The sequence below is a fragment of the Adiantum capillus-veneris genome, chromosome 28, assembly GCF_014529385.1.
Source record: "Adiantum capillus-veneris isolate H3 chromosome 28, ASM1452938v2, whole genome shotgun sequence".
Taxonomy (NCBI): domain Eukaryota; kingdom Viridiplantae; phylum Streptophyta; class Polypodiopsida; order Polypodiales; family Pteridaceae; genus Adiantum; species Adiantum capillus-veneris.
This window is the reverse complement of record NC_140958.1, coordinates 122,200,603-122,223,674: the sequence shown is the minus strand read 5'-3', so window position 1 is coordinate 122,223,674 and position 23,072 is coordinate 122,200,603. Positions and strand designations below refer to the sequence as shown.

Sequence of the window (23,072 nt, the reverse complement as noted above, 5' to 3'; positions counted from 1 at the left end):
GAGCGCACAGCGCCTAGATGAATTTCTCGCATGAGCTACTGCTCTTTCGAATCCAAATGAATGCCATGCGCGTCCCTCGCTCTATCCTAAAGACACACACACACACACACACACACACACACACACATGCTTCTACTGACATGTTTCCATGTTTGCAGCTTCTCTCTCTCTCTCTCTCTCTCTCTCTCTCTCTCTCTCTCTTTCTCTCTCTCTCTCTCTCTCTCAATAAATTAATTTTTGAGCTCTATGTGAAACTTGCTTGTATTCTCTTTAGTCTAGATAACCACCTAAGGAGATACTTTGCATGGCAATCTAAATAGCTTCAGAACGCTCAGGAGGGAGGGGGGGTGATCTACGGGCTTGTTCCTCTTCCTTCGCTCTAAGCACGACATTGTCCTCTTTGTGTCGCCTCTCAATCTCATCAATATCATCTACATCATCCTCTTTTTCATAGCTAGGATTAAATTGTGTGTGTTTACAAATAGTTGCAACTCGGCAAGCTGCCCATACACATGTATTTCCATGCCATCAAAGTGTACAACATGTCCATTGTTGGGATTTGCCGAATGATTATGCATGGGATTGTTGTGAAGATCACGCCTCTTGTTTTTGTGGAGCATAACACCATTCTGCATCTCTTCTTGTCCTGCATCGATGCAAGAGTCATGGTTGTGGGGAGCTACCCAATTATCCAAGTTTCTGCCATTGTTGCTATAAGCAACAAATCCACCGAAAAGGGCTTCCTCCATTGTCAGCAAAAAAGCTACCACTGTGGAGGGCAGTCCGCGTCGCTATTGTTTGGGAGCCAGTGACGTCATCGGGTGCATTGAATGTGTAGAGACCATCTGAGGGGCCCTCGCTGCTCTTAGAGGAGTCAGAGAGATGATAGGCTAGTAACTAAGACTAGCCTACATCAGTTGAAAAAGGCAGAGCCATCACTAATGCAGAAATGCTCTCTCTCTCTCTCTCTCTCTCTCTCTCTCTCTCTCTCTCTCTCTCAATAATGGCACAGACATTCTATTAGATCCACCACATTGTATCAGTTTGGTCTCATAGGTTATTTTGGCCTTTTAAAACAACTTAAATATAAAATTTCATTTCAATTCTCTCTCTCCCTCTCCCTCCCTCCCTCTCTCTCTCTCTCTCTCTCTCTCTCTCTCTCTCTCTATGTGTGTGTGTGTGTGTGTGTGTGTGTGTGTGTGTGTGTGTGTGTGTGTGTGTGTGTGTGTGTGTGTGTGTGTGTGTGTGTGTGTGTGTGTATACTGGATCTAATTAAGTGTGAATTGGATCTACCACATTATAACTTTTTAGCTTAATTTGGCCCCATTCAAACATTTAACTAACATTTCTTTGTTTTTTGCTATATCTTGAATCATTAAATAGCGAAGAAAAAAAAACTTTGGCCCACCACGTGGCATGAGGTTTACATGTATTGAGGGCATGTGATGCCAAGTGAATGCCTAAAAGGGATTTTGGGTGGTAGCTGGATTCTGAAAGACTTATTTTTTTAGGCTAATCATTTGAATGCACTATTCGGCGTAACCGAGAGGTAGCGCGTCCTCTACGGTTGCATGCAGACTTCAACCACCACTCTCTATGTTGGGGACCCATGCAACTGGAACCGCCACACAACCCGGGCACTGGTGGTAGGTGAATCGAATGCAACTTTCCTTGATCAATCTTCTCCAGAGTGGGCTCTACGGCCAGCTGAAAGAACATGTGAGGTGTTGGTAGCACTTTATAAGGTGAGCTTGATGCTCACTTAGCTTTCATTCAGCAAGAGGTACTTCTATTCTTTTTTTGCATACTCTACGTTGGTTGTGTGTAAAGGCTTCAACTCTACAATAATTTTTGAGATGGCCCCCAACAAAAAGACTCCTGCTGAATCTACAGACGTAGTATGCACTGTCTGTACTGATTTATGGTCTTTTGAATATGGTGTGGTATGGTATATTGGAAATGAGCTATAATTGGAATAATGTTGGGTAATCCAATGCTATCGATTACACTTTTTTAGACAAAAATAGGTGATACTCATTAACGAAACGTTCTTGAATTCATCTAAGCCAATGAAAAAATGAGAGAGGATATGTTTTCGGGCTGTATTACAACACATCCTAGCCAATAATAAGGCATGGCGATGCCCTTCTCTCTTAGAATGCCAGGTGGGATTTTTTTGGGATGCCGACCCTTCACTCTAATCTTTGTTTTTGCAGTTGGATGACGAGTAAGGTGGATTGGCCATGTATTTAAATGTTGGCTGGAATAAGTTATGATGTTGTACCATGAGTTTATAGTGGAGTTGTTGATCGGTTCCTTGTTGTTCAATGGCATGGTGTATTCCTTACTGTCGATCCTTTGTTGGTCCTTGCTTTTGCCGATTCCTTTTCTATGATTTTACTAGATATTTACTATGGAAACTTAAAGAATTTCTTGAAGCCTTATCTTAAGTACTAAAACCTGCACTATCTGGATTATACAAGCCGTATTCGGCCTTGGTATAAGGTATAGCTTGGCCTTATGTCTGAGTTATTTGGATTTTGGTAACCATATACCTATGTTCCTATACTCTCGATCTGGCTTGTACGGGTTCCTTTGTCTGCCTGGGATTTGATAGAACTCTAAAGTAAAGCGGGTTGGCATACTAATGTTGTTGCTACGATGGACTGCTCACGACTAACTCTTATCTTGATAGTTTTGCAACACTAATGGTATTACGTGTTGTTGACTACTCATTTTAAATGAGTGTACCAACTTTAGATGGTTTTAAAATCACAAATTAGTTAAAAGTTTTGTTTGTGGATTGGAATTTGAATAATATGGTATATATGGGCTCTTCTTGGCCTTAGATAAAGGATTGCATAGCCTTTCTATCTGGGTTTTATATCATTTTTTCTCTCTCTCTGAGGTATCTGGTCTATATGGCTCGTTTTAGGCCTGATGGACGACATAGCTAGACTACGGAGTGTTTGGCCCTCGACTAACTCTTATTTTTATGGTTTTTGCAGCACTAATGGTATTACCTGTTGTTGAATATTCATTTTAAATGAGTGTATCGACTATAGACTGTAGTAAAATCACATTAGTTTAAGGTTTGGTTTGGGGATTGGAATTTGAATAATATGGTATATATGGGCTCTTTTCGGCCTTAGATAGTGGATTGTGTAGCCTCTCTATCTCGTTTTAACATCATTTTCTCTCTGTGCTATCTGGTCTATATGGCCGGTTTTAGGCCTGATGGATGGCATAGCTGGACTATGAACTAGTTGACCCTCAAAAGATTTTTTTGCCAACTAATAACTATGATCATGACTTTTTGCAGATCAAGGATGGTTTCAAATGTACTCTAACTTCAATGTTGCCTAAACTTACTGAAATATGCTTTCTAATGAAAATATAAGACGGCAGAAATGCTTGTGGGGCTGATAGCTGTTCTTGCAGTAGATAAATTATGTCGGGCTGAACTAAATTGAGGATTGACTTCATAGTAGCATAAAAGAATATTGTTGTAGCATGAACTTTGTTCTGGTTTTAAACTTCACTTTAAGGTATGGAAGGTACAAGTGGAAAAGAGTCTCACTTGAACTAAACACTATACTATGGGGTGTTTTTTTTTTTTTAATCAAGTTTTTTCAATTTTGTTTTTTTATAAAAACAAACAAAGGGTTCTAGTTTATGGAACTGGGGTGTTACATATCACTATAACTCTAGTAGCACGATTTTTCTCTTTTTGGCACCTTGGTGACATGGATGACAACTAGGTCACCCCAATTACCTGCAATGTTGTTTGAAAGCTAACCAAAAGTTTGTTTTCTTACTGTGGATGCAGGTAAGGGTGCCCTTTCCTTGGCTGCTGAGTGAGAAGATGAAGTGTTGTACTATTAACTGTACTAAACCAAGACCATCTTACCGATTTGGCCTGTAAAACTGAGATGTATTTTTTGGATATATTGTCTAAAAGGAATACATTATTTTTTACTACAACTGTAGGCCAAGGTCTTTGTAGAATGTCTCAGGTGTTATGTATATTATTAATAGTTTAAACTCTCTCTCCATAAGCACATGGGTGCTTTTGGGCCTTTTTTAAACCTAGAGCACCAGGACCTAGTCTACAGGATTTCTATCCTTAGGAGGTATGGCTTGCAGCTATATGTTCTCGCATAGGGGGTATCCCACACAACCGCTATGACCTTTGTCTTGGTTGTCTTTAAGATGGAATACTTACCAACTCCTCAAGTATGGATTTTACTAATACTTGTATTATGAATTCAGATAGTCCTTGTCTCTGCTGCTCTTGACCTTTCTACCTTGCCCTTCTTTCGGCATCTCTGCTCGTGATTAAACTAATCCGAGACTCTTTGGCCATTTTTCTCCTAAACCAACACTCATAGGTAACAGAGACTCACAACTCTATCATGAATCTATGAACCTTCAACGACTGGGTGTTGATCCTTGCTAATCTAGTTGTTGATACAAAGGAAGGAGTACTTCATCTACAAAAATTGGCTTCCAAACTATCTGCCATTGAAATGAGTCATAAATTAGATCTGTTACAGTTCTCGCTAAGGGAGCCGACCTGTCTAACTTTATCAGGAAACTTCGTGGTCTTACTTCTTGTTTTGCTACCACTAAATCGTTTGATCCTGCTAAGGCTCCAAAAGGCCTTTTCTGTAGGGATGACGCGGCTTTGGAAGCAGTTAAAAGCTTTCAACAAGGACTCGGCTCGTCAAGTGAAACTTCTCTACTTGATATGGTTCCGAAAGTCGTCAAATGTTTTCCTTTCCTCCCTCCTAGGCAAGTTGCCTTTGAAGGAATTGAGCTTGACCATCAGCTTTGGGAACTTCAGAATAAATCTTTTGTTGCACCCATCTCTATTGAGACTTGGGGTTTTCTTTCAGCTCTACCAGCCTCTACTAGTGAAGACTGTGGACTGGAGAGTCCCAGGGATTTCATTGATGTAATCACAATCGTGTGATTATGTTAATAACTCTAGTATTTACACAAGAAAATCACGTGATCACGTTAATTGTTAACGTGATCTTGATGTTGACCTGCAAAAACAATAGAGTCGGTAGGCCCGTCGGGCTTTTTCATTTTCCCGACGGACCCCGCCGGGCTATAGTGTTTTACCGGTGGGCCCGTCGGGAAAATGGGAATGCCCGGCGGGCCAGACTGTATATAGTAAACCTCTTCTTACTTTGGCATTTTAACTAGGTAAATCCCTGGGGAGTATATCCGAGCGCCGAGTATAGTCATCTCCTTGTGAATTGACCTAAGGTTACAGAGTCACAGGTCCTTTTCTTGGGCCGAACGTGATTCTTAATTCGGTAACCACTTCTAAAAATATTTAAATCCTTCACCGAACATAAAGGTACTAAACCAAAACAATTGAGAATTTGGAGAGTCATGCTCATTGTGACGAAGCCATTGGTCCATAAAAGGGCTGTAGTTGGTTTTAGAAAATGAGCATATTCAAATAACGAGTTGATAGTCAAGGGTCGGATGTCCTGTATACTAGTGTTCTGTGTATATAAAGATCCTTGAAGTCTTGCATTTTTCCACATCATAGACTTGAACATTTCCACTGCACAATATGAGAGCTATAATCCTTAATTGGGTGAAAGTAGCTTTTATATATTGAATTGGATGCATAAGGGGGCTACAATCCTTGATTGGGCACAAGTAGTCCTCATTGCTCAATTGTGTAATTGTATTGAATATTTCATTGCCTTGTTTTATGCATTGGTTTATATAGGGAGTGCATTATGTATTATATTTAAAAGATTGTTAGTGCATGAGATGGTCAATCATCGACATTATTTTTTTCATGTGTGTTTTGCAAATAATTATCATCATTTCAATGTAAATGTTGATGTTTCTTTGTAGCATGTGAAAATAGTCGTGTCTTATTGTTTTTAATTGGCAGAGGATATATAACTAATCATTATATTTATAATTAAATTGACAATTTCATATTATTTTTGTTTCCATAATGTCATGTAGAGAGTGCATTGCAATGTGTATGTTCTCTCAGAACATATGTGGTCGATATGTGGAATTGACTAGAGTGCATTGCAAATCTCATATTGTGTAGATTTGATTGCTTTCTTAGTGATTGTTTTTTTAATATATTGATTTTATTTTTTTTTTAACTGAACATCTAGTTCTTATGTCTGCAGTATTAAATTGAAAGCAATGGAGAAAAATATCGGCACCAGTGATACGAAGAAGGCAAAGAATTAAAAAGCCCCTAGCAAACATGGGTTTTGAATCTGAAATCAAAACGGCTGTATTTCATCCATTGGAAGTTGTTTAGTAACTTGATCACAACCTCTTTTTGTTTCCATAAATATGATCACTTTACTTCCATCCATCATTCGCTTTAGAATGAGAAATACTCAAAATTGCCAGATTTAATAAAGCGAATCGTGGATGGAAGTAAAGTGATCATATTTATGGAAACAAAAAGAGGTTGTGATCAAGTTACTAAACAACTTCCAATGGATGCATTTGCAGCTTTATCTATCCATGACAATAAATATGACCGCACCGACATTGACAATGAAGTGATGTCAGAGAGGACATGAATTCGGAGGGGGGGAGTGTTGACCCATGGGTCAACAACACGACATAACTCAATTTCCCATATCAAAGTCTTATTTTTTGATAGTTATGATATGATGAGGATTATGGTTAAAAACATCATTTATAATGAGTAGTTATTCTACTTGTAGAATCCAGGGTGCAATGGCATTCCATCCTAACGCTACGTCTTGCCTCCTCGTTGCATTGGAGATTCAATTGCACCATCACAATTGGCTCGGAGAGAGCTACACAACAATGCCAAGCATTCCTTGCAAATTGGAGCACATGTGCTAATGCATCTACGAGCTATTTGTGGTTGTAAGTGTATCAAATGATATTTGTTTTTTGTGTGCAAGTAGTCATTATAATTGTGGCGACACTACGTAGCTCCACAATGAAGATAGTCATTGATCTCTCTCTCTGTCTCTCTCTCTCTCACGACCCCCTCTCTCCTCTCGATGTACCTACAAAGATGGTCATCTTTGTGTGTGTGTGTGTGTGTGTGTGTGTGTGTGTGTCTCAACAAAAAACACCAAACGTGCCCGATTTGGGCCCTCTATGATATTAGGCTGCAGCCCGCCGGGCTCTAGAGACTTCCCAGAGGGCCCGTAGGAAAAATGCATAAGCCCGGCGGGGCCCGTCGGGAAAACAAAAGCCCGGCGGGCTTTTTGTGGGTTTCCAGGTTGCTCTGAACCGGCTTGTTTGTGATCGTGTTAACTGTGATTATGTAAATATGTCAACAAGACCTTGTGATCACACAATTTTTTTGGTAATTACGTAAATATTAAATCCCTGCTGGAGACCCTCAAAGGAGTTCAGTTCTTGGACAAAGGTGATGTCATAAAAGCTTCTTGGATTCTAGGAAATGCCTTGTCTTATCTGGCATTTATGTCAGAACCAGGGGGACTATGACCTTTTCTAAACAAAGTAGTGAATTCTATTCTGAGTCAATATGGAACATCTACCATCCCTACATCAAGTGTGCATGCAAAGCTTTGGATGCAAAAGCTGACTGTGAAAGCAACATCCTCTGGTTTGATCATGCAATTTGGTTCCTTCTCAACCATCTCTGGAGGACCTCTTCCCAGTACCTATGATCTGTTCCTGGCTTGGTGATCAAGCTAAGGAAGCTGTGCGAGCCCAAATTGCATATCTTCACTTCAAGAATTTCATGTATGAGCTAGTCATTTACTTTCAAATCTTAGTGCTTCTAAAGGGATCAAACATATTTTTATCCCTTCTCAAACATTCACTTGATTCAGAGGAGTATCCCACCCTTAAAAGGCCACTGCTAACTACTTCTGCTTCACACTCTACCACCTCCTTTTCATCCCCCTCTTCTACCATCGGGGTCCTCTGAAGGACGTAATAAAGCTAGAAGTTATGTCAAAGAAAGAGGAAAGAATCTTCCTATCAAGAAAATATTTAACTCTTGATTATATTGCTCTTTCATATCAATTGAACTACTACTGCGAAGCTATTTCTGTGCAAAGAAGATTATCTAAAGAAGCGAATTTTTCATTGCCATTTTACAAATTGGATTTTTGATCTATTTACACCAAAGTGTTTAATACAATATTCTTTTCAACAAGTGTTTGGCAATACATATAAGTTAGATGAACTGACTTTTGGTTGGACTTTTGACCCTCCTTAGAAGAATTTTTTGTATTCTACAGAATTTTTGATGTCTGACAAACAACCATCTTGTATGTGCTCTCTTTTTAGAAACTACTATTCTGATTTTGATAATTTTGGACAACACGTATGCACTACCAATCTGTCTTTAATTGGTTCAAAAGAAATCAAAGACCTATTAAGTAAAGGTTTGAATTATATCCAACTCCAACCACTAAACCCACACTTGGCTTTTTCCGCACTACTTACCTGCTTGGCTGACATAGCCAAGATATTGAATTTAGATAGTATACAACATGCTAGACTTTTTGATTCATTATTCTCGTACTTTCAAACATGTATTGGGTCAATCCCACCTGCATGGGTGAGCCAAGAAACAACATGGCTCTCTCCTTCACTATTTTCTATGATAAGTAAACTAAAACAAGATTGGTTTGTGGTAGGACTTGACAAAGCCCCTCATATACCCACTTTTATCTACAAACACTTAGCCAAGATAGCGGCTGGGTCTAGACTTAAAGAATCAAAATTCTTGCTTTTGGGAATGTGTCAAGGAGAAGCCATACGATACCTAGGTACTTCACTTAGTCACTTCAAACTAGACACTCATAGTTCTAAACTATCCCTACTTTTTCCCATGTATAAGAGTCACAGGCACAAGTTCAGGTGGATTTCAGATGCCTCCAATTGTATTATGTTACATGCCAGAAATGTAATCACTGCCTGCCTCAATCTCATTCTCACTCATTTCAATAACATTTGCGAAGAAAAATTTATAGCAGTGAAAAACTTCACGGGACTTCAGGTAAATAACTTTTGGCTAGTAAAAAACGCGACTAAGGTATTCATTAATCTTCCACAGTGCATATTTTCCATGTTTTCAGCTGATATCATGCAATGCTATGAAAACATATCACTTTTTGAGCCTTCTGGGCTTCTTTCTGTCCTACAACAGATTAGTAAAATGGTTTTTGGAAGGCGGAATGGGATGGGACATCACACCATTTCACTTTCTCGGAGTCCTAGATGGGTAAAAAACACACGTAAGGGACCACCTACTCACTATAATCTATGTGATTTAATAAAGATTATTGAATGACTGTTTCAATATTGCTTTGTTTTGCTGAGGAATCAATGCTTTCAACAGATCCATGGTATCCCTATGGGATTCTCATGCATGTTCACCAGTCATGTGCAATCTTTACCTTGCCTTTTTCGAGTATAGATTGATACTTAAACAGCTAGAGACAACGGACACCACTATTGATCTAACATTTTTTCGACATACCTACAGGTATATGGATGATTTATTGAGTTTAAACAATCCCATTTTTGCAGAATGCATACCACTAATCTATCGACATTCTTAGGATTGAACCTATTTTTATGGAATGCATGAATATAATCGAGAATAATGTTGTTACTTATAAAACAATTTTTCTAAATATAGAGCTATCACTTCTTTCTCCATTAACTGGAAGGTATGTCACAAAATTCTCTTGGAAAAGAGACAATCTGCACCTGGGCCTGACTGAATATGTCAAAAGAAAGAGTAATCGTCCGCATAAGGTAGCATTAAAAACCTGTCTTGGCATGGTGTATCTTATTATGTACTCGTCCTCGAACTCGTTCATAGCCTTTTAGACGATATGTCACCTAATGAAGAAATATAAGGCAAATGGGTTTACCATAAAAGAGCTACATGACACTATTAGGAATTTTCTCACTAAAAACTCTTGGCCCTTATGCTCGGCCAACAAGGAGATTGTTTTTGAACTTTTGAAACTCATACATTGATACACTGCATGTAGGGGAGGTCTCACCATTTGGTGATGACCCCCCTCACCAAGTGGAAAACCTTCCCCTGGGTAAGGGTGGGTCTGTGTGTGTGTGTGTGTGTGTGTGTGTGTGTGTGTGTGTGTACGTAATGGATCTAAATGTGAATTGGATCTAACACATTATGACTTTTTGGCTTAATTTGGCCCCATTCAAACATTTAAGTAACATTTCTTTGCTTTTTGCTATATCTTGAATCATCAAATAGGGAAGTGCCATGCTTTCATCCGATGATTGGGATAAAGATTACCACTAACATGGGGGTTTTAGGGAGTATAATTGAAGGAGAAAACATTTTGGCCCACCATGTGGCATGAGGTTTACATGTATTGAGGGCATGTGATGCCAAGTGAATGCCTAAAAGGGATTTTGGGCGGCAGCTGGATTCTGAAAGACTCATTTTTTTAGGCTAATCATTTGAATGTGATATTTGGCATGATAGAGAGGTAGCGCGTCCTCTATGGGTGCATGTAGACTTCCACCACCGCTCTCTATATTGGGGACCCATGCAACTCGAACCGCCACACAACCTCGGCACTAGTGGTAGGTGAATCGAATGCAACTTGCCTTGATCAATCGTTTCTAGAGTGGGCTCTATGGCTAGCTAAAAGAACATGCGAGGTGTTGGCAGCACTTTATAAGGTGAGCTTTATGCTCACTTAGCTTTCATTCAGCAAGAGGTACTTCTATTCTTTTTTTGCATATGCTACTTCGGTTGTGTGTAAAGGCTTCAACTCGACAATAATTTTTGAGATGGCCCCCAACAAAAAGACTCCTGTTGAATCTACAGAGGTACTGTGCACTGTCTGTATTGGTTTATGGTCTTTTGAATATGGTGTGGTATGGTATATTGAAATAAACTATTGGAATAATGTTGGGTAATCCAATGCTGTCGATTACACTTTTTGAGACAAAAATAGGAGATACTCATTAAAAAAACGTTCTTGAATTCATCTAATCTAATGAGGAATGAGAGAGGATATGTTTTTGGACTGTATTATAGCACATCCTAGCCGATAATAAGGCCTGGCGATGCCCTTCTCTCTTAGAATGCCAGGTGGGTTTTTTTGGGATGCCGACCCTTGACTCTAATCTTTGTTTTGCAGTTGGATGATGGGTAAGGAGGACTGGCCATGTATTTAAATGTTGGTTGGAATAAGTTATGATGTTGTACTATGAGTTTAGAGTGGAATTGCTGATCGGTTCCTCACTGTTAAATGGTCTGGGGTATTCCTTATTGTCCCCTGCTGGTCCTTGCTGTTGCTGATTCCTTTTCTCTAATTTTACAAGATATGTACTATGGAAACTTATAGAATTGCTTGTAGCTATTTGAAAGAGAACCAAAAGTTTGTTTTCTTACTGTGGATGCAGGTAAGGGTGCCCTTTCCTTGGCTGCTGAGTGAGAAGATGAAGTGTTGTACTATTAACTGTCGAACTAAAACAAGACCATCTTACCGATTTGGCCTGTAAAACTGAGATGTATTTTTTGGATATATTGTCTAAAAGGAATACATTATTTTTTACTACAACTGTAGGCCAAGGTCTTTGTAGAATGTCTCAGGTGTTATGTATATTATTAATAGTTTAAACTCTCTCTCTCTCTCTCTCTCTCTCTCTCTCACACACACACACACACACACACACACACACACAAAAACAATGGCCCAGACACTATTAGATCCACCAACATCGTATCGGTTTGGTCTCATAGGTCATTTTGGCCTTTTAAAGACGTTTAATATAACATTTCATTTCATTGTTCTCTCTCTCTCTCTCTCTCTCTCTCTCTCTCTCTCTCTCTCTCTCTCTCTCTCGCACATCAACAGTTGTGCCGAGATGCTTCTCTCTCTCTCTCTCTCTCTCTCTCTCTCTCTCTCTCTCTCTCTCTCTCTCTCTCCCCCATGGAGTGTGGACGCGTGGAGCTATTTGGCAAAATCTCTAGGCAAGCCAAGCAATCGCAGCAACTTCTCGAGGCTCCTAACTACCAACCCGCTGTGCGCACGTTCAAGAGAAGGGGGTTCTTCGACGTGTGGCATCACTCAACGTTCTAGAATATTTTAAGCTCCATCATAAAGTAATATAGATGCTACAAGTGCTGTTAATATATATTCTGAAAATAGCTAAAACTTGCAGCGCAGCCAATGCATACTGAAAGGTAGGAAGCCTTTGAGCTAGAAATGGAGAAAATCATGGCTTCTCACCGGGATTATTAAGTAGAAGATTGACATTTGTAGAACGTAGGGTGATTGTCTTGTAAGTCGTGCAAACCCTTGGCAAGACGGGGCTATTTGGATTTTGGGTGCATCTTTGGACCATTGGATTTTGGGGCTATTTCATAAGTAAAGGGACGGGGCTATTTGGATTTTGGGCTCTTTCATATTTCATAAGTAAAGGGTTGGATTTTGGGTGCATCTTTAGACCATTGGATAAAGCTTGCCGATTAGTGCCACGTGGTAAGCTAATGATAAAAATTTACTATTTTTTTGTAGGTCCTTGTGATCGAGGGTGTTGAAAGTTGTTTACCTCCCTCTTTAAATAGGGGCCGTGGATATTGCATCACATACAATCTTTCCATTCCAATAATCTTTGTCATTAGACCGAATCTCGCCAGATACCCTTGAGTTGTTATGCTTTCTCCATGAAAACCTTACGAGAGGCGGCTTCCATATCGAGCTCACGACCTGGCGCGAACGAGCGAACATTCAGCTTGAGTGAAGCCAGCTTGCGTAGGTTCGTGCCATCTCTTCGAGTGCATACATTTAGAAAAAAACATATGGCTTTCCTTCCTCTGGTCCGCCAGCCTCTGCGTACCTCCATCTCTCACCATTGTTGTCTCAAATAGACCCTCTCTCTCTCTCTCTCTCTCTCTCTCTCTCTCTCTCTCTCTCTCTCTCTCTCTCTCCAGCTCTATCTCGTTGTCAGCGTTCGCCCTCACACAACCGCCTTGCGATCAAACGCAAGTCTGTCTCCTGCATCCGCCTTTCGCATGGCAGCTTGTCCCACAACAAGGCATGGATTTCTCTTATCTTCTCAGTCAAGGATCTCAATCGCATGCTCAACTTGAGCTGTCGACCAATTGTAGGTTCTAGAGAAGCTTGGTGATGAGTGAATCTTGCATTGCCGCATCGATGCTGGGATCTGCCATCTGTTCCAGGCATCGCACCAATACACACACACACACACACACACACAGAATGCCTTTCTGTTGTCTAGGCCCCCAACGCCTCGCCATTGCTGGCTATGTTCCCCCTCCATGCTCTGCTATGTGGTACTACGGAACGCACGCAGACAAAAAATCTTGCTCCGACCCACATCATTTCATCTCTCTCCCCCCTTCTCTCTCTCTTTTGCCTCCACGTGCCACCTTTGAATTTGTCCTCCTTAAAGCCATGAGAGCTCAAACTTGTCAAATTTAAGAGTATCTCCTTAGATTCTAGGTAAAGAAAAATGTGTGTAACCCTACTACCGTTTTATTGTGACAACAATTGTTTCAAAATGCTAGTGTCACTTTCTCGTTTTCTCTTGCAAAGAACTCTCTTATAATTATTAAAGCCCTCTCAATAGCCTTATGTAGGGCCAAGGTGAATTTATATCTTTCCTTTCGGCCTCAATACCTCTGTGGGCGTGTGTGGATGTTTCTCAAGAAATCTTTGCACCTTGCCAAATAGTCATCTCCATTTGTGACCTTGCACAGGGCCTTTTGCAAGATTTCTAGTTTGGGCTATTGCTGAAGGGATCAAAGGTAATTGGGTTGTAGTATACTTTAACCAAGTAAAATTGCAACATCTTGGCTAAATTTCGAGCTTGCCTTGAAGAAATCTACTATTTTGCAAGTTTTACTCTAAATTCAGATTAATGCTTCAAATTTCAACCCAAAGACTTGTATGGATTTAAGTGTGCACTCACTATGATTAATCACATTGCAACATTGTGTCTCATCTCTGGAGTCTGAACGTGTCTCTTAGGAGACTCATGGATTGTATAAATGGGTGTAGGTAGGTACCCTAATGTCCAAATAGGGGTGATATATGAAGGTGACAGTTTACCCTACAACTTCAGGGAGCTAGACTTTTGCAAAATAGTATTTAGTATATCAACACATGCATACCAAGCATATGAAATATAAAAGAACTTATGATAGACTGCCAAAAGAATAAAATAGTATTGTTAAGAATGTGATCGCGTGTGTGCCTATGTGTGTGAGAGAGAAAGAGGGGGGGGGGGGGGGGGGGGGGGGGGGGTTTCGGGGGCGGGTTGCTTTGGTTTTTTAAATCTTGAGATTTAGCATTAAAGAAAAAATAATGATTTGAAGATATCCACTTACAACCATCATTGCATTATCTCCAAAGCTTAAAAAGCCAACCAAACACCAAGGCTTTTACCATTGGTAGGCCAAAAATAACACTCACTGTTGCAATACAAGGCTAGATTACTCGCATAAACATGGATTTTTTCCATTGTTTTAAGATGTATGTCACATTGCTTCGCAAAATGCTTACGTGAAGAAATCTCCATTCTTTGCTCAAGCCCCTCGCTCGATGGCTACAACGATTGCACACCAGGTTCGGGACTCTTTTGGTGGGTTGTTTGGAGATTCATAGGGCTACTCAAGCACGGATTCAAACATACTGCATGTTCGGATGCTATCGGGATGGATCTAGCAAGGCTTGGGAGACAAGGGTGTTCCAGTGGAGGAGCTCTCAATCGTCCTTTCCCTCTTTGGTGGATCAATCTAAGGTTTTTTTAATTATATCTGGGCTTAGTGGCTGCCTGCTGTGTCCTACTTGGATGCAAATCGCTCGCCATGCCTAGATCGAGCAAATTGTGTGAAGTTTTTGTATTGCATGTGTGCTAGGTGTACTTTGGTCTTGGGGTTTCTACGTGAAAAGATCTATTGTCACTCCTAGTCGGATGTTTGCTTTGCTTGGTTGCTCTGTTGATACTGATTTTTTGGCTCATGGAAGTGTGTATGGAAGCTGAAATTTTGAGGGGGCATTAATAAAACTAGCGTTCGTACTAACATAATTGATAAGATATCGATTACTCAATGCGAGAGAGAGAGAGAGAGAGAGAGAGAGAGAGAGCGAGAGAGAGATCAAATAATACCTTGATTAAACAAGGTGAAGTATTCACAAGGGCCTTCAAAAGGCAAACAAGTGACAAGTTTTCCCCTGTAATCACACTAAAAACGATGAGGTTAGAAATACAAGTTAGTATCTTTACAAAAATGCTACATTGTGGCATTTTAATAAGTCAACACTAGGAGGTCATAAGCTTGCATCATGAGGTTACAAATACAAGTTAGTATCTTTACAAAAATGCTACATTGTGGCATTTTAATAACTCAACACTAGGAGGTCATAAGCTTGCATCAGACTCAACAACTACTCACCCAATAGGGCATCATGAAGGCACATACAACAAAATTGCTCAACAGGTAGAGAGAGAGAGAGTGTGTCATCGACGACCTCAACCGAGAGAGAGAGAGAGAGAGAGAGAGAGAGAGAGAGAGAGAGAGACTTCAGCAAAAGAAACAGAGAAGGACACTCCCTTCTATTGGGATAGAGCGAGAGAAATAGAAAGGGAGAGAGGAATTTTTTAGGGTGGTTAATTTTTTTGGGCTTTCTATTTTTAAATAGAAAGTTCTTTTCTCTTTCAATTTTACAAATTGCAACAAAGTTCTTAACTAATGCATTGCTTTAGAATTTCTACATAAATTCATCCCACAATGTGGGTGCCCTATTGTGGGGTCATAAGAGTTAAAACTCTATTTTAAAATGTAAAAGCTCATAACATCTCCCCGCCGGGGTGTGTGTGTGTGTGGATTGGTTGTGTGTTCAAAAGAAACGTTTTACTTAGCCCTTAATATAAAAAATAGATTTATAAAATTTATGCTATTAATTGTTAAATAAAAAGTGCTAAAACTTCAGCTATAACAATTAAATTACAAAAAATAGAAATAAGTAATTACCATTCTCAATTGAAAAGTTACTTACAAGGATTAGCAATTCACATTTTTTAAAACTTTGAGCTATTAATTATTTCTCTATGCATTCTTTTTTTTTTTTTTGCAAAACTCACAACTGTGAGTGGATAGTATTAAGAACATCAGAAATATACACCAACCTCGAGCTCAGACCGAGTGTTGAGGGTCAAAGGATTACAAGTTATTTGCTTGGACCCTCAAAGGAGCTGATGAGGAAGTGCAAAAGTGTAGCTGAGGTTTTGGAATGGGGGGAAGTCACCAAATACTTTAAGAACTCCATTTTGCACTGGTCTCCTTGGCTCTCTAAAATATTGGGGCTGCCGCAAAGCCCCTATTGGATAGAAATGGCCAGGAATGTGAATAATAAGGGGCTCGTTCGACTAGAGCAATTCTGGGATGACAACATGAAGTGCTGGAAAACTGATGACTCTCTAGCCATCCAAATTCAACTGAATGGCTTTGAGATCTTACTAGTCTACTAGGTGATGAAAGAGCTTGATAAGGTGACGATGCCAATTTGTGAATCCAACTTTGAATGGGATGCTTGGAGATGGCCCGGGAGTAGCCTATTTTGGAAACCACATTCTAAAGGCATTTACCATGCATTAATGCACAAGGCTAATTGGTGTAGCCCCCTCAACAAATTATGGAAGAGGCACTAGATGAAAAAACGGTGGGAGGGAGTCATGGAGAACATCTGGAAGCCAAGGTGGCCTCAGTATATGACGATATTTCTATGGAAAGTGATGTGGGGTGCTCTACCGACGGGGGTAAAGATACAAGAAAGAGGCATCGGGTCCGACGTTGCTCGGGGTGCAGAATAGCTAGTGAACACCTAGCCCACCTTTTCACGGGATGCCAAGCAATCAGGGGCATGGCTGGAAAATATGCAAGTGAATTCAAAGGACATGGCAAATTAAGTTCTTCAAGAATGATCTATTCTTTGGTAGTAACAGGTTGAGAAGTCCTGCTCTTCTTGTCTGTACTCAAATAATCAGGTTCTGCTTTGCACCATATTGGGCAAGCAAGGAACCGCCGCGTGTTTGAGGGGGATCTAGCTGTGGCAAGCTTTTGTGAAATCATACAAGAGAGCAGAGTGATGATCCACATGATCGGAGGCAAACAAGCCTCAGAGGTTTCTCTATGCATTCTTAGAAAACCTCATTAAAAGGGCTCCAAAAGCATGCCTCCTTACAATACATCTTACTCTATTCATGTGCCATGGAGGGAGATAAGAGCCTTAAGGAATCACTTATGCCACTATATAAAGGTACTCTTTTATGGGATAAGCACCTCCCCTTGTGGGCCCTCTAGTGGGTTGAATAAAAAAAAGTACTCATAACTAGATAATGTATTTGAGGAGATGACTTTATATATATGGGGGGAGAGGGAGATGACTTTATATATATGGGGGGGGGGAGGGAGAGAGAGAGAGAGAGAGAGAAAGATTCAAAAATCTACTTTAAAAGTATGTTTCGTTTTAACATTTACAATATGACATTAATCCATTGTGGCATGTACAAAGGCCATTGACTTGACTTGCCTCACTCTTTCAACCCCAACTATTTTCTTTTGTGCATTTTTTGGTTCAAATTGTCAAAACCCTTCACCAAATGTTTTAATATCAAAGTGATGATATCTACACCATTGGAAAAGATAAAAGCTCTTTTCAAAACATCTAAAATGCAAAAGTGAAGGGTGTAGAAAATGAAAATCTTTTTGCAATTGGAAAGTCAAAAGATTTTTATTTTATAATATATAAAGAGGTGGCTTATATCCATTGTGCTAGACTTTTGAGGAATTTAGTTTATTTCTTAAGTATAAAATGATTTATGGTATTAAAAAAAATTAAAAGTTATTAAAAGATTATTATGTTCAAATGTCAAATTATTTGTTGCAATCCCCTTCCAAAAAAAAGTGAATGTAGTTGTTGGGAAAGTTTATTTGAAAGGACATATTTCCTTTGAATTCTCTTTGGGACTTTTAAGGGACACATGTCAAACAACAAAATTTGGACAACCTTCATCCATATGGATACTAAGGCCTTTAGAGGCCAAAAATAAACTCACAACACTAGAAAGTGTGTACCAACTCCTAAAGGGCAAAAGTGGCTCCATAGAATGGAAAAAACTAGGGTGATTGGATACCTTTTTGGACTCTTGTGCAACTCTCCATGCCGTGTGTACTAGGCCATGTGTCCTTGCATGCTTGTAGGGTGATTAAACTGTTGACTCTACCTGAGGTCATGCCCATAGTATTTGAGAGGTCTAGACTATAGGCCATAATTCCAACAATCCTCCCCTTGAATTTTGGACTACTGAAGTAAGTTGAATCAAGACTCAATGCCACACATACTAGTAGTCTCACAGACTTGGGTAGTCACACAAATTGGAGTCACATAGACTAAGATATGTCTCAATTGATATGGTGGTACAAAAGTAAAGAATCCTCCCCTCAAACAAAGAATATGGAAGACCATCCATATCTACATTATATTAGTAAAGTCACAAAAGTGATCAGGGGCAGCAAAGACATGAAGGTAGTCCTCCTTCTCTTGATCTTCTTCTTCTTCCTTGTCTACAAGGTTGATCTTTACTTTGTCTTTGCTACTGCTACTGCTAATACTGTGGCACTTTATTGGTGCATGACCTTTGATGCCGCATTTACTACAGAACTTGTTTTTGTAGATTTTTTTAATAATAATACCCTTATTTTCCGCATCCGCATTACTTCTTATTATTAGTCCGTGTTGATGAAGATGCAATGTAAGCCCATCCATTGGCTAAATCCTTTGCCTGATCATTTATTCTTTGTTTTGAATATTGTAAAGAAGCGTTCACGACATCCAATTGCACTTCAATTTTCTGAGCTGACAAGGTTGTCGTTAGAAGTTCGTTTGTAACTTCTGTCAGTTGTTCATCTTTTGCTTTGCAAGCATCTGACAATTTTGTAAGCAGGACACCTAACTCTTCCATCTTTTTCTGTTGTCTATCTCTTGCCAAGTGATGTTATTCAGCTTCAGATTTCATTTTCTGCACTTGCCTCTGAAGATCGATGATGACATTTAATCTGTCTTCTAACTCTCCTTGGAGAGCGCCAATCACCATCTCTAACTCCTTGGCCTTTGTGCTACAGCCAAGTGCTGTTGATCGGAGTCGTTCCGTCGTATCCTGTATTTGCCTTGCATATTTGTTGACTTGCAAGATTACTTCATCATTCGATTGCCAGTCTTCCTGTCTTGCTAGCTGCCTAGATGTGTCGGCAGTTTCTTGTGTCTCTCGCGGCTGCGTTGTGGTGGCTAGTTGTTCTTGCCCTTGAGGCTGTGGTTGGCTTTCTTCCGCTTTGTCATCCTGAGGCTTTGTGGATGCGTCGGTCGTTTCATGTTGTGTTGAGGTAGAAGGTGTTGGCTCGGATTTTGTTGTGTCCTCTTGTGCAGTACTTATTTCCTGTTGTGCAAATTCGTCTGCCTTTTGCTATTTAGGCTCTTGTGTAGCTTTGGCTGCTTTCTCTTGTTCAGGCTCAGCTTCTTTCTCTTTTTGTTTCCCTTGTGTAGCAGTGGCCTCTTGTTCAGATTCTTCTTCTTCTTTTGATTCAGTTTATGTCTCTTTGGTGGGCTTAGCTTCTGTGGCTTTCTCTTTTGTGGTGTCTTTACCTGCAGGTGATGGTGGTAGGCTCGGCATAGGGTTATCCTACTGTTCCGTAGGCAGTGAAGTCGGTCGGGGAGACTCGTGACCTTGGTCGTGTTGTGCCTCTTCCCTTGCTGTTTCCTCGGCTTGTCTCTGGTCCTCCGTCTCTTTTGCTTTCCTTGCCTCTTCTTGGGCTTCTTTCAACTTCAGGGCTTCTGCTTCTTGATACATTTTTTCCAATGATTCTGTTCGATCTGCAGTCTCTTTCCTGGTGTGATGCTTTGTCCTTGGTCCCTTAATCCCACTAGGCATCCATTTTTTCGGGTCCTTTCCTTGTGCTTGTCAGTTGCATTGGTAAGCATGTTTTTCTATTTCAAAGCGGGCTTGCTTTTGCACGGGCTCTTCTTGGTGTGCGGCCACGGCTTTTCTCTTCATCTCCTCTCTTCGTGCTCTCTTTTCTTCATTATCTGAGCTCTCACTGCTGTTCCTTTCCGACGAGCTTTCAGCCAACTCTTCATTAGATTTGTAAGATCTCTAGCTGATCTTGTAGCTCAAGGAGATGGTTGTGCTGACAGTATCCAAGTGTTTTGGTATGGGCAAGTGGTAGGGTTTTGGCCATGCCGATGGCATGGTACGCAATCCTTGTCAAGACTTCTGGTGCACCCAGGTAAGTAATCCTTTCTTCTTTCTTTATGGTCTTCATAGTTTTCAATACGTATTGTACGTGGTCCACCAGTTGCCTAGTCGTTGACTTGAGGACTTGCGTGAAAGTGGTGGCAACCGCATGATTTGGTGTGGTATACCTTGGTGGCCTTTTAGCCAGGAAGTGGAAGTGTTGGTGGTATAACCAGGCTGCCTCTTCCACCTGCTTGTGAATTACATGTGCAATGGTGGCTGCGGCGGTCTCTTTGGTGAAAGTACCTATTGTTTTCCTGTCCCTTGCCCTCATCCTCATTCCTTCTATGGGCAGTCTGAGTGCTTCTGCCACTATTTATTTGGTTATTACCACTTCGACTTTATTCCCCTGAGGGTCAAAAATCTGGGCAGTTCCATCTTCTTTAATCGTGGATAGAAGCTCGTAAGCTTTTTGGAAATCCACACCGCACGGTTCTTGTTCATATAAATCTCTGAGTCCTAGCCTGCGGTTGGCTTCTTTGGTCTCAAGCTTCGCGGCAACATCATATACTTCTTTCGGTAGGAGTTGCAACTCTACCTGATGTCCCTTCTCACTCTTGAATCTACTGGTGAACACTATGGTGTGATGCTCTTCTAGCTGTTCTTTTGAAAGATATGCTGCCTTGGAGGCTTTGACTGAATCTAGATCCAATTTGTATGCAGCCAGCTGCTGCAACTTTTCTTTCTGATTGAGCTTCTTCTTGGCCCTCTCTGCTGCTTGCATGGCTCCTGTTCAATGAATAGAGTGTCAAAGTTAGCAGATTTGTTGGATTTTTTCTCTGAAATGTCCTTTAGCCTAAAATGCTGACAATTTTGGTCCAATTTTCTTCAAATCAATTTTTGAACAAGCATAGATGCATAAAAACATGCAAGGAACAAAATTGTATAGTCCAAATAAAATTTTGCAACCAAAGTAAATAATCGCGATTATTTACAGCTGAGTAAATTTTTCCAACATTTTGCAAACTTGGCATCATAGGCTTGAAGTATATATCAAATACATACTTTGGGTGAAATATAGGCTCATTTGGATGCATAGGGTGAAAATGGTACCAGATTTTGGCTTTGGCTTTAGGTCTCTGAAACAGTAGGTATAGTGGAAATTTGAGATTTTGAGCTCCAAATTGGTTCAAACTTGGCTAGTGGGATTAATAGATCATGTACTTTGGATGTATGATGACAAAATATCAAAATTCACTCATTTTGGCTAGAAAGTAAATAATCGCGATTATTAACTTTTCTACCAAAATCAATATTTTTTGGTACAATTTGGTTCTAGGCATTGTATAGACCCTGTGTATGTGATATGAGGTGATTTGGATCAAGAAATGTGGTCCATAACCCAAAAATTGGCTTGCAAAGACTTCTTTGCATTTTCTGGCAATTTTCCAAGTTATAGGTGCTCATTTTGGGTCATACTTGATTTTTGGCATGTAATAGGTGTGTACACATGATAGGTGAGGTGGTGATACAATTCCCAAGAAAAAATAGTGCAAAAGTAAATAATCGTGATTATTTACAGTAGTCATAATTTTTTTGCAAAACTTATAAATTTTGACCTAAACCATTCTATACACATAAATTGAATTTGGTCAAGTTTGGTCATGCCAGCATCACTTTATGCTTTGTCGACTCTGAAATCACCAATGTCTGTGACTACGCTGCCTGTTGAGTTAATTAGTCAATTTTGAGGCTTTGGACTTGTCCGCAACATTGTCATGAAGCAACTCATCCAATTGTGGCTCATTTGGAGTCAGTTTGACTCCGTATGTCGAATTTGATGCTTTGTAGCCTTCGAGCCGTTTTTTGCTTTTTGAGGGCTTTGCTTGATTGATTTAACTAAACCAATCATATACATTGTATATGAACCTCGTAGGAAAGTTGTTTGTGGAGTCAGATCGGAATTCTGGCATTTGCCAAAAACCTAGCTTTTCTATTAGGGACCCCCTCAACCCCTGCCGAATGGTCAACTGATGATATAGAAAGGTTCTATTTTGTTAGGGCATGCTACAGTTCAAATCCCATCTGATTTGGTTGAGCTGACAAGCCGCTTTGGTCAGTTTTTGGTCGCAGTTCTCCGTGCAATGCTCGATTTCTAGGGTTTTTTCTAGGGGTTTAATATAGCTACCGGCCGTACAAAATGGATCATTGACGAGTAAAGAACTTATCACTTATGTCTCGTGTGAGACGGTGCTGAAAACGGGCAACTGTAGACTCTGGAAAAGACGCGCGAAAGAGGTCGAAAGCTCTCTGTGCAAAGGCCACAAGTGGAAATGAGGTGGTTTTAGCCTACCTTGGATATCTATACCCGGACTTCCCAAACCAATTTTTCCCAGATTCCCTTGTTAGTCCTACTAGGCAGTGAAATCTATGTTAGACTCAAAAATTTCCTTGATTGGATTCCTGTAGCTCATTCTGCAAAAATTTTGCAAAAGTAGATATGGCCGCCTAATTTAGGCTTCCCGCTTCCATCTTTTGATTTCATTGAAAATTTTTGTGCTTGTCCGCCTTGTCTTTCTGATCACCTTCGTATCTTTCATTTTTCCATCTGAGCTTCCTTGCTATTTATTATTAATTTTTGAATGTTTATTGAAAAAATCATAGAAAATAACAAAATGCTCTAAAAAACTAAAGTGAAAATCTAATAATTAATAAAATCCATTGAAAAACACAGCTTTATTATTTTTTGTTGGATTTTTCTATTTTTAAGTCTCATTATCAATAAAAAT

The 23,072-nt window shown here is 40.0% G+C and overlaps 1 pseudogene; it reads right to left on the bottom strand.

Moving 5' to 3' along the window:
- Positions 1-270: 270 nt before the first annotated feature.
- LOC147421214 (uncharacterized) lies at positions 271-936 on the bottom strand (annotated as a pseudogene).
- Between the last annotated feature and the right edge of the window lie 22,136 nt (positions 937-23,072).